The following is a 12,328-nucleotide window of genomic DNA, read 5'->3' on the forward strand; positions in this document are numbered from 1 at the left end:
GTCCCCCCAGGCATCTTCAAAGCAGGTTGCCTAGAGCTTAAAAAGATGCTCAGAGATGTCTGTCAAACAAATGTGGTAAGGTCACTATACTTGTGAGAAGACTTCCAATGAGTTTTTGTATTGCTGTTTTTATTAATGATTTTTTTTTTCCTGGAGATCCAATTTTAACACGGAACTATTGGTCTGGAAATACATCTGTTTCATGTGATGCTGAAATTACTTGTATGTTTATTATCCCAGAAAGGATTCTGCAAACTTAAAATGCTATTGAAAGTTGGAGGAAGAAACTAGTTGTAGCATTTAGTAGTGAAATGTGAAAGGTTGTGTAGAAATTCATGTACCCTGGGATCCTTAGCTTCTCGATAGTGTTTCTATATAGCTAACTTTGAAAGGAAGTTTTTTGTTTTTCAAGGCTTGAAATCCATGTGCATTAATCTATCCCTCTGAGACTGTTGTTTCATATGAGGGATAGGCCTGTAATGCAGGAGCAGTGTTGGCTTACTTTCTTACCATCAATTATGTGACAATATTTGGGAACAGAGAACACCTTCAATAGAGGTTAGATGGGTGAATGGAGGTGGGAAAGATCATGTTCAAGGTGATTTATTTGCATGGAATAATTCAGCTGCTTCTTAAAACCACTTCTGGGCCTGGCCCTTTGATTGCCAAGCTATTCACTTTTTTTCTAATGCAACAGAAAAATGTGTATTTGAAGAAACGAAATAAAGAACTTCTGCAGTAGAGCAGAAGGCAAATAATTTAAACATGGAAATGCCTCAATGTCATGAGAGATGTACAGAGGCATTCTTTTGTTCCTTTGTCCTCTCTGTTATGGAAATGACTCTGGTCTTAATAGCAAATGGGTTACTTCAGTTCTTAAGTTAGCAGTTTGGGAGGGGGGTTGGCATTGTTGTATAGCTGCCTCAAAATCAGGAATAAGTCAAAGAGGCCTAAAAATGGAAGGGAAAGGGGCCATAACACCCCATTCTTCTGTGGATCAGTTCTGTACAGATCAGTGTTGAAGCCTCATCAGTGTCTGATCACCCGCAGTACTGTATGGAGGGAAGAGAGCAGGTCCTCCTCCAGCTGGTGCTAGCAAACTGTGAACAGTACACATTCATTTGTACTGTATTTACATAGCCTAATGGAGTTTTAAAAGGTCAAAATCCAAGTGGTAGACACTTTGGAGCTGCAAACTACATATAGTTCTGTTACTGCATACTTAATTATGTCTTCAAAGCAGTGGGCTTTTGTAGATTATTGTTTTAAAAAAGGTGAGATGAGAATTGCTGTCTTTAAAACTTTTCAATTGCAGTAAGGACAAAAGCTCACAAAGCATCTGGTAAGAATGAGGTCTTAAACCTCTTTCCTTCTTTCTTTGAAAAGGATCTAGCTAGTTAAAAAAAAAAAAAAAGTTCATCATCACAATACTGATGAAGTTGGATAGTATTTGTTCCAGAATTGCAGATTAAGAGACAAAGGAATGGTGTTGGTGCCCAATTAAAGAAAAAGTCTTAAATTTTGTTGCCCTAAAGCAACCTCTGTCTTAAATTTGTTGTATTCAGAGTTGGCTGAACCTGGACTTGTTTTGGACTATGGCTTGGAACTACAAGACCTATAACGCAACTTCAAGCTGCATCACTATCAGAGAACGATACAGTCACTCACATAAGTTAGGACATAAACCCATCAGATGCTCTAGAGAGCGCTCGGGCAGTGTCCTGTGTTTTCTGTTGCTGATCAGGCCATTCTAGGGTTGAATACAAGTTGTGTTTGAATCCTAATAATGGGATATATTGCCTTTGGGGGGGGGGGGGGAAACATGTCTGGTATGGAGAAAACCACAGACAGCAGAAGACCAGAAAACTTCACTTAGCTCCATCAAGTTATTTCTCATTCTCCGGGCCTGGACCTTATGGCATGAGAGTTAGAAATTAATAAAATTAATGGATCTGATAAACTGTTATCAATAAAACCATATGTTTATCCTCAACCAGTCTTCTAACTGACTTAAGTTATGGCAGCTGGTTTGATAAGAAGATACAGCAGCATAGAGAATCTGCTATGCCTTTTATTCCCTTTCCAGTTATCTTCCACCTCTGTTTTTCTCCTGTAGTCAGAGCATAAGTTGCACTTGTGTAGGTAACAGCGGCCTTTCTCTGTTGAGGCATTTTTGAAGTGGAACAGAAAATGTGTATTTATTACTGATTTCTCATCACTTGTTGCTTGCTGTTACAGAATCAATTACTAGTGGGATTTCAGTTGTTTGTAATATCTGTTCACTTAGGTCACTGACAAATTAATAGTTGACTTCAGCTGTAGGGCTTTGATCACATGACTTTGATAATTTAGGTAATAAAAGGCTGGTTTGCCTTACCTTGAGAAATAATGTTTGGCTCTGTGATTCAGCTTCTTGGCAAGTTATCTACAAGCTATATGAAAGATCTTCTGTATCTCTTATAACTTCGTAGCAGTTCTGATGCAGAAAATGGGTTCCTTCAAGTGCTTATCCACAGGGAGAAGCTGGCTAGGGAACAGTCACCAGAGAATAAGCAACACATCTCATGTGGCTATGTGGGAATACCCATCCTGCACACTCACAGAGGGTATGTGTCTTTCTGGAAGATAATGTGCGTTTGATGTCTCAGGGCTTAATCTCACAACCCGGATGAAAAAACTTATCAAGATAATAAATGGTGCAGCAGTTGTCTGTGCAATGCCCATGGACCCTGCCAAAAGCAAGATTACACAACTTCACTTAATTCTCTTTTTTTTTTTTTTTTTTGCAAGCTAAGTGAAGTAATTCTATTACATCTATTATCAGCTATGATTATGTATGTGTGTTTTTTGTTTTGTAGCTTTGCCTTTGCATGGTGCCCTGGAATAGTCATGCAAACTCTGGATCAGATTCTCTCAGGTCTTTTTCAGGCATAGCCTCAACAGGCTTCATAAAGAGGACTGTTCTCTTTTAGTCTTAATGTGGTATACCTTAATTTCCTGCGGTCTTGGAAGAGGTTAATCAGTACTGGTTTAATGTGTTTCTGGTTCTACTGCCGGATGGAATAGAGCTATCAAAAAAAAAAAAAAGTCCAGATGAAGTAAGAAGGAAGTAAGGGATGACAAAGGAAAATGATAAGAGGCAAACAGGCTGTGGACTCTTTGCTAACCCACCATTCAATCATTCCCGTCATCAACAAGTCGCCTACTCCTGCTGGGTGTATCCTTCTTCTGGTTCGTTCTTTTCCAAGTCAGCATGAAGCTCCTCATCAGTGCAGTGAGATTTGAGTGATGCCACAGTTGAGAACTCTTCAATGCCTCACCTCTGCAGGTCATACCAGACAACAAGGATGTCTTCAAAAATGTTTTTTTTTTTCCTGTTGTCAAGCTGCTGGAGCTTCAAAATGACTGTCTGTGCTTTCATGCAGTTTGATGCCTGTGTTTGTAGGGTTTATACATTAAAGCTGGCTTCAGGCAGTCTACGATAGCTAGTTAGCTCACTCCACGTAGGGCCAAAACCCTCTAAGAAACATAAGACTTTTAGTTTCTCTGGCTGAATTTGGTTCAGAATACCATCTTGCAGGATGAGAGTAGAGAGATCATTGGTTCTAGCTGATGACAGGAACTTAAATGAAGTTGTTTGGCAATTCTGAGATGTGGTCAGCACAAGAGATGAACTTAGTAGCCTCTGAGTAATGGTAAACTTCTGACTATTTTTTTTTAAAGTACAAAATAGAAAATATTTATTTTCTGGTACTTCTGGAAATGACCAGTGGAAGTTCTGAATCAATGCAGTGAAGGATTGCAGAGTAGTGAAATACATGTCCTCAAATCCTCTTTCAGCAACTTCTTGGAGAGCATAAGATATTGAAGCTCTGGAGTCTCTTAATGCTAATTTCAGCTTCAAAATCACCACTATTTTGGCACTTAAAATGTCAGTTTCTTGCCATCATCTTGCTGTGACTGTTCTGTGCCATCTTGTCCAAGAGGAGATCACACTTTCTTTTAAAGGCTGTGCTTAATCTAGTTATGGAAGGTATGTTCTTTCATTCATTAAGCTGTGCTCTCATCAGAGCTCTTCAGAAGGATTCTTATTTTTTAATCAGTGTTCATCCTCCAAGGACTTGGGGGAGTTTAAATAAGAGAATGATAGACTTCTAGATGTCTCCATGCCATTTCCTCTGAAACAAAAGTAGTAGGTCTGAGTCATCCTTGCAGCATTCCAGTTTTATACTGAAATGAATTGAGATACAAAGGATAAAACTGGAGTAATGCTTCAGTGAATCATCTCAGCAGAAACTCAGGGTTTGTAGCATCCTCCTATGCAATGCTTCATGAAGCACGCTGCTGAATGAACTGTGGGTGCCTTTGCTGCATTAAATTAGTTTTTCAGAACAACTTCCTTATGTTTTTGCTGGGATAGCAAGAAAGGGGAAAAGCAAAGGTGCAGCTTGTCCTCATCTATTTTTAGTCTTTACTTTCTGTGATTTTATTATCTGAGACACTTTTTTTCTGAGAGCAGGCATTCATTGCAGTGTCTATTCACTATTTCCATTTATTCAATTAGGCTGAGAGATCTGAGTTTACAGTATGAGATGCTATAGTGAAGTTTTTGCATTCTGTTGAATAGAAATTCCTCTTCTGTTGAAAGAGAACTGCTTTCTATGGAGAAAGTGTCAGAATCATCTTAAGGTACTTACAAACAAAGACATTATTTTTTTATCAATGCCTGTTGAAAACTGTATAGTGTTTTCATATTCTGAATATTGGTTTTCCAGTCTACGAAGGTTGAGGGAGCGATCAAGAGTTATCACATTGCTAGAGGGTATTAAAAAATATAAAGTGTGATGAGAAGGGCTCAGTGTAACTACTAGCAGCACATAAAAATGAATAATGTGCAGATTAACAGTTTTGATGCTGTTTCCATTAGCCTTATCTGTGAAAGCTACAGCAACTGCCTGCCCTGCCAGTTAGTCCTCTCATCTCCCCTGGCTCACTGCTATTTGTCCTCCTGGCTTGTCCAGGCTTCAGCATGAATCCCCAGCAAATGCTGACTTGCAGTGAAATGGGAGAGGGAAAAGAGGAAAAAGTGCAGGAAGACTGGAGTTCACTGTCCAATTCTCCTGTCATTGGAAAAAAAATAGGATGGTTTAGGAACACTCTGTCTTACATACAATCTGTGTTGTCACGGGTGCTCACACAATGTCCAGGAGGTAGGTCGATCTGTCTGCCTCTTCCCCATGGAAAGGGTGGATGCTTCAATAAGTAGTTGGCAAACACAGCCAAATACTGCTTAATGTATCACTAGTGCTATCCAACAGCATCACAAGCCTATAACAGGAGTGACTGGTGATAGTTCTTCCCAATTGGCACACAAATTATGAGTGTGGTATTCATAACGTTGTCAGGTAAACCGTTTTGGGAGTGATCATCTAGAAATACATGCAAGAAGTTTCTAGTTAAAACTCTACTAAATATTATAATCTGATTGTAATGCACACATCTGATAAAATGTCTCACAGTAAGTAGTGCAGAGCACACTGTCCTTGTTGAGTCAGGGAGAGACAAAAGAAAATTGTAAAGGTTAGAAACCAAGTCCAGCAATCAACTAGGGGGCTGGGAACAACTACATTGTATGCTGTCAAATTAAAAGTAACCCATTAAAGATTTAAGCAGAGTGGGCTGTGCACTTGGCCATTACCTAAATGCCCCTGTTGAATCACTACATAAACTCCTGATCAAACTGAATATATTTTGTAAAATGAAAACAAATGTCAAGCCCCTAAATGAGCCTGAGTTCTAAATGAAGCTCAGGTATTACTTTGGGAAATTATTGAGAAAGTTTAGATGAGAGAGCAAAGATATTTGGAGTGAAGATTTCCAGAACAACATATAGACAGCAACAGTAATGACAGTCATGTTCCCAAAGCCTTACACTTTACCTTAATATGTTCTGTTGCAGTAGGAAAAGAATGAAGATAATTCCTCTTCCTGAATAAGGGAAACAAGTGAATTTGAGCATGAGATTAATATCCCGAGGGCTTTTTTGATCTTAACTTTCTAAGATCATCCTAGCTGGCAGGTTTTTTATATTTATTTTTATATATGTATACATACACAGTTGATGTTGACAAAACCCTTCAACTTGAAGAGAAATTGCCCTGAAACAGAGGAGTGTAGAGTATTTTCACTTATGGCTCAACCAAGAGGCAAGCTTTAATTAGGCTGCATGATAGTAACCTCCATTTTAAAAAATGTCTTTTTACTTTGAATAATGCATTTGTTGCTAACATCTATGGGGTTTCATTTCAATATGTAGACTTGACTCTTTTAACCTGGGAGTTCCTCTGAAGTGTTCAGTTTCAATTTGGCCGTCTACATGTCTGCACTGGGGAAGAAACATAATGGTGAAAACAGGCTTTGCAAAACCTCTCAGCCTTGATTCTCTGCCCAATGATACACTAGAGGACTTGGCTATATGAGTGTATATGTTCTTGAAATATTGGAGATGTTCTAAATGTTAGGCTGATTCCCATTTTTCTACATGTTCTCCCTCCCTTTGAAAACACTACTGTAACATGATCTCTGTGCTGTTTGGTGAGTAAAGACGATGTCTACAGCCTTTGTTGAACAGCAGGTCTGAAGAAGGCCTCAAACTTAGGAGCTATCAAGATTCAGTTCCTTGAACGTTCAGGGTGCTGAATTTGATGGATAAGCAATCACATCTACTTTTTCACTGTAGTAGAGTGGCCGCCCTAGGAGCTAACAGGGGACAACTTTTCAGAATTGACAGTGTAGATACAGGCTGGTGGGGCAGTCCTTTTGTACTTAGCTCCTGTCTGAACAGAGGGTTTGGGAAACATCTTCATTCCACACAGAAACTCCCCAATGGAAGATTTTTTTTTTCCAAGTGGGTTTCATGTTCCAGCACCAACAATGTCATGAAGTGTTTGGTGTGTGTGTGTGTGTGTGTAGACAGTAGAGGACTTTTTAAGACAAGAAAAAGAAGTGGAGAGATAAGTTTCAAGATTTTTTTCTGATTATACAGTAATGAAAGGACTTTTGTTTGTTTACTTTGTTTATTTTTGTTTTAATGTATTTCACTAATTGCATTTATATAACTTTTCCTTTCTCTCATTTTTGGCCTCCTGACACCTAAAGTTTATCAGCATGTTGTATCAGCATGTTGAAAGGTAGGGGTTTTCAAGTGTTGGAGGGCATGGGCTTGTTTTCTCTGAAGTCACTGGGAGGTTACTGACTAATTTTAGCAGGGAGGGGGAAGGTGAGCAATCCTTGCTAGCTGACATCAGACAAGATGAGTACATCCATGCTCATCTTTTGAATTCAAGACTATTTTGATATCTTTAAATAGATCACATAAAAAGTGACTTCTAGACAAGCCTCTAAATTTTTTTCTTTTCAAAATGTTTTCTCAGCCACTCCTTTTACTACTTCACTTCTTTACTCAGAAGAACTATTCACTGTTCTCTACTCATGCCCCAATCCCTCACTCATGTCTATGACTAAGGTTCTCAGTGCTCCAACTCTTTAAATCATAGAGCTGCTGAGTGGGAATGACATCGTGAGATTATCCAGTCTAATCTCTCACTCAGTCTCTCATTAAACAATATTTGTGCAAGAATCTTACAAACATCAATCTTCTTTACCAACTGACAGTATCTGATGAAAAATTCAGGACATCTGCAGTGATGTGATCACTCCAGTTTAATTTCTTTTCCTTTTAGTCATTCTTTCTACTTAATTGGAACTTTCTCTCTAGTTAATTGGAACTATGGTAGATTTTTAAGTCTTTCAGCTGGCCCCTTCCATGTTTTTATCTTTTTTTCCCTCCACTGAGTTGTCCAACTTTTTGTTAGTGAATAAATTGCTTGTTATAGTGCTAGTTCTTGAGGTAAGATCTTTTTGAAAGACTAAACTTCTGTCTGTCTCTGACAGACTAATTCAGACTCTGTTTGAATTAGTATTTTTCACTTTTGGCCTTATGAAGAGCCCAATTTTTTTATTTTTATTTTTTACTGCACCCAAGATCATTGGGCACACCTGAAAGTGGAGGATAACAAAGCACTATGGATGTAATCCTGCATGCAAGCTAGGAAGCGGTGCTTTGTTGGTATTTATGTTGGAGTGCTCTGCAATAAAAAACATCTCCTAAGTCATGCAATACTTGTTTTTCCACTATCCTCTCCAAGCTAGCTGCCTAGTGATTAGGGTAATAAAAAACAGAGTAAGAAAACTTGTTCTTCCTACCCACCACAGACAACAGGGCAGCCATGTCATGAGTTTTCCTCAGCTTGAAATAGCTGTTTCTTCCCATGAGTGAAGAAGATAAAGACAAAGATCATACAAGGGCAGGTGGGAGGAAGAGCATGGGATGGTGGGTGTGGAAAAGAGGACCAAAGGAAAAAGAACTGCAAGGTATTCACTTCCAAGGAGCCATGGTGAGCTTCCAGACAGAGAGCTGAGACAGCAGCAGAAACATTCATTACAATGACTGTTTTAGCTTATTGGACAATTAGCATGATAATTGTGCCATTTACTTATTATAATGGTCCCAATATGTATTAATAAAGTTAATGGATGCTATACAAGAAAATTAATAATGAAATTATTTTAGAAATACTCTGAATATGCATTCTCTTTCAGTCATGCTGCAGAACATCTCTGTAGAATGTTTAAGTAAGCTGCAAATCACTGTGTCACAGCATCAAGCACACTTGCCACTGTTCAAAAGCCATCCTTGTTTCTCAGAAAGAAAAATATGCTCTGAGCGTGATACCTCTCGCCATTGGGACTGTAGTGGGAGTCTTAGGATGTATGCACTACTGAAACAGAGGGATTCTTCAGCTATGTAGTGAGGGGTGCACATTGGTGGAGGCCTTGCAGTGCTTTGCTTCTACCAACAGTAGGGCAATACGTTGCCTGTCTCAGCCTTGTCTTCTTTTGTGTCCTGTTTCTCTGTCAAATGTAGATGGTGCCTTTGCCTACAGGCCATGGCATTCCTATTTATGACCTGCTCAGCGTACTGTCAGAGGAGGTTAAGAAACCTTCACCCAAGGAAACCGCTATTATTCTCTTGCTATAAAACAAAGGTCATTTGGGCTGCATGTACCTATCAAAATTAGAAGTGCAAGATGAGAGAAGTTAAAACCACCCAGGTGTGATTGCTGAGACAGGGATAGCCAGCAGGCCAAGGATCCTAGAGGAGTAATGCAGCCTTGAGAAAGTCATAAAGTCCTAAGGGAAAAGACATTGTTCTGATGACAATTTGGCAACATCTTGGATCAGCCTTTTATTTTGCAGCAGTGGAGGCAGCCCATTTCTCATCTGCACCTGGAGGGACGCATCAGTTGCCCTGCTGGGATGGTGAATGTGTTAATTCCCAGTCTCCTGGTTTGTTACTCTGTTACTACTGCACCTATTAGTCAGTAAATAATTGATATGCCCTAAGTATCCAGCTTGTGGAGTTTGTGCACAGCTCCCACACCAGCCTGGAGGGAGGGCGGCATATCTGTGAGATTAAGACCTTCTTATTCATTTTTAATGAGCCTGGGGCACCCTCTTTCTGTCAGGGCTGCCTCCCCTATGCTGGGCAGCTATCAACATTGCTGCTTCAGCAACTGCTCTATCCCCTACCTGCTGATCTTCCTGCACTGGGAGTGTTTTGCAGTCAAATCAGTTCCTTTCACTAGTTCTGTGCTCGTGCTGACACAGCAGACAGAAACGAGTCTGGCAGTGGCTGCTTAATGTCATGGTACTCTTTTTGGCTCTCTACAGCCTGCAGAAAGAACTGAAATGCTACGCAAACCTGCAGTAGATTGACCGGGTGGGGTTGCTCTGAGCAGAAATACAGCTTCAGCCTGCTGGTTGTACAACCTCTGTGCCCCAGACAAGTCTGGGGCTGGAATCTATGAATCCTCCCTTTAATAGCTATGCTAATGCTCCAGCTACACTTTCCAGCCAGACATGAATGATTTGCACTGATTCGTGTGGAGTAGTCTGCCTTCTGGGCAGCTGTACATCTAAAGATGCAATATTTAATACCTCCATTAACTGCCTTTTTATCAAAGGGGCAGGATGTAGCACACCTCAGTGGATGCCTTGGCTTTATGATGGTATGATCTGTTTTTAAAGAACAAGCTGTTCTGAATGATACAAAATAGTCCACTACTTAAAACTAACTGTGGATGTTGCATAATGAAGGCTAACTTCCAATGGACTGAAAACTTTGTAAACCTGACAAATCCAATAAAATAAAGGTAATTGTGCCTTGCGTTCCAGGCATTTTTAGATCATGAACAATGTGTGTTCAGGAAGAATAAAGCTTCACTGAAAACGCAGGGGAAATAATTACACCTGGTATTCATGGGTCTGTAACAAGATATTGTTTACAGATCTCCACTGGTTGTGAAATTGTCTATAGTGAAAAAACTGGATGTACTAGAAACTAAAAATTGAAGGAGCATAAAACATATAATACTGTAGTTACAAGCCACATAAAATCTTATTGGATCTGTGATAAATATTTGTGCCGTAGCAATTTTACTATTTTACAAACCACTTTCCCTGGGATATGGTTAAAGAATACAAGGACACCTTATTTATCAGTTTTAAAGTCTAGCTGCTCCCAAGACCCATGATGGGAGTGTAACGTACATGTTTGCTAAGGTATCCAATTAATTGTTTAGTTTTGTATTGAAAAGATTCTTTTTTGATTAAAGTTGCTATCAGTAGGCAGATGCATCGTCTGCCAGTCTACATAAATAAAAGCAGAATAGGTCCCAAAGTGATGTTGTTTTGAAATTGAAACCATATATTAAAGAAAATTCCCCATGGGGAATGGGAGCCCATGGTTCAGAGTTTAATGAAAACGCAGATACTGCATTCAACTGCAATACATCACTTTTAGAAGTCGTCTGTGGGACTTGGGATAAGTTGTACTGCACATCTAGAAAATGTTTACCTCAAACTCCCAATGTATGCTTTGCGGTTTGAGGATGGGGAGTGAGTGTGTTTGAACACTGAGATAAGATCTCCTGAGAGGCAAGGAAATATTTTCTCTATTCATGTACTTCAAACTTCAGGAAGAGCTCATTTGGGCAGGTAGTTTTTTTCTTTTATTTATTTATTTATTTATTTATTAAATAACAACAACAAAAGCATTTACTCAGCTAATTTCTTATGTATTTGTCTTTGCTCTTCATTGGTTGTTCCTTTTCTCCCATTCTGTTAATTTTTGTATCCCAACCTTTCTTTGTGTATGAAAGATATGTAAAATATTAAAACTGAAATCAGTCTTTCCTTTAGATTACTATCTCTTTTCCCTCTACTGCTTTTTCTTAAAACTGCAAACTTGCTCCTAGCTCAGCCCTCCAGAAGAAGAGTACAACTTCACATTTTTTCTCAAAGCCTCCTATCTGCTAACTTCCTTTTGTTCACTAACTAGTGAGAAGGATTATCCCTTGTGCTAGGATATGAGTGTTTCAATTATTCCTTACAGAAATGCTTGCTAATTATCTTTCAGGTCAAACAGTCTCAGGATGTGGTCTGCATGTTAGCATTGAGTCATCTCTGTGGATCCAGAAGAATTCATTTGGAGAAGAAAGCAGAAGAAGCTGCCCTGAGCCATCACAGATGATTTGCCACAACTACACTAGTGAGGGTGAACACGTAAGAGCCTGGTGCAAACCTCTGTGCTGCTGAATGCCTAGCTGGTGGCATACAAGAAAACAGGAAGGTGAGTTAAAATGATGTCTTTCACCATGCAGTGGTGGTGCCGATTTGGTGTGTGCCTTCTGTAGGGCTGGTGCTGTGTGATACCAAAAGCTATCAGTATTTTTTCTCTAAATGAAAAATCTTCTATCCACCTTTTTGGGGGGACAGAGGTAGGGAAAGTAGGGAGGGATTGCTATAGAGATATAGATATATTCTTGCGGTTCCACGTTGGATGGTGACAAGAACGGTGATAGTTGGGGGAACGTGTTTCTATTTCAAAAGCAAAGCTGGCTGGGAAGCTACCCAGAAATCTGGATACAGTCTCTTTAAATTCAGGGTATACAGAGGAACCAAGGATTGCTTGGCTCTTTGGTCACTTAGGCTTTTGTCAGGTATATGTTTAGACTCAAGACAATGGTCAGCAGCCAAATACCTACTGAGGCAAGGAAAGCAGGGAGCAGCAAGCTGCTGTGGATGCTCACAGTGCAGCTCCTTCACTGCATGTGTATGGGTTTGTTTGGCATGTAGCTGGTGGAGCTTGCACCCCTGGAGTTGTGTTGGGGTTTGCAGCAGAATTACTTACTTTTGTTGGAGTAAG

General features: G+C 39.6%; 1 long non-coding RNA gene across 4 annotated transcripts in view; it reads left to right on the forward strand.

Moving 5' to 3' along the window:
* Positions 1 to 12,328, forward strand: part of LOC146544454 (uncharacterized) — a 227,044-nt gene that overhangs the window by 174,879 nt on the left and 39,837 nt on the right. For all 4 annotated transcript variants that reach the window (XR_014882964.1, XR_014882962.1, XR_014882963.1 and 1 more), the window contains one exon: positions 11,540 to 11,752. This is a non-coding gene — a long non-coding RNA (uncharacterized LOC146544454). The remainder of the gene's footprint in view (positions 1 to 11,539; positions 11,753 to 12,328) is intronic.

Source organism: Meleagris gallopavo, chromosome 4, assembly GCF_905368555.1.
Source record: "Meleagris gallopavo chromosome 4, MGAL_WU_HG_1.1, whole genome shotgun sequence".
NCBI lineage: Eukaryota > Metazoa > Chordata > Aves > Galliformes > Phasianidae > Meleagris > Meleagris gallopavo.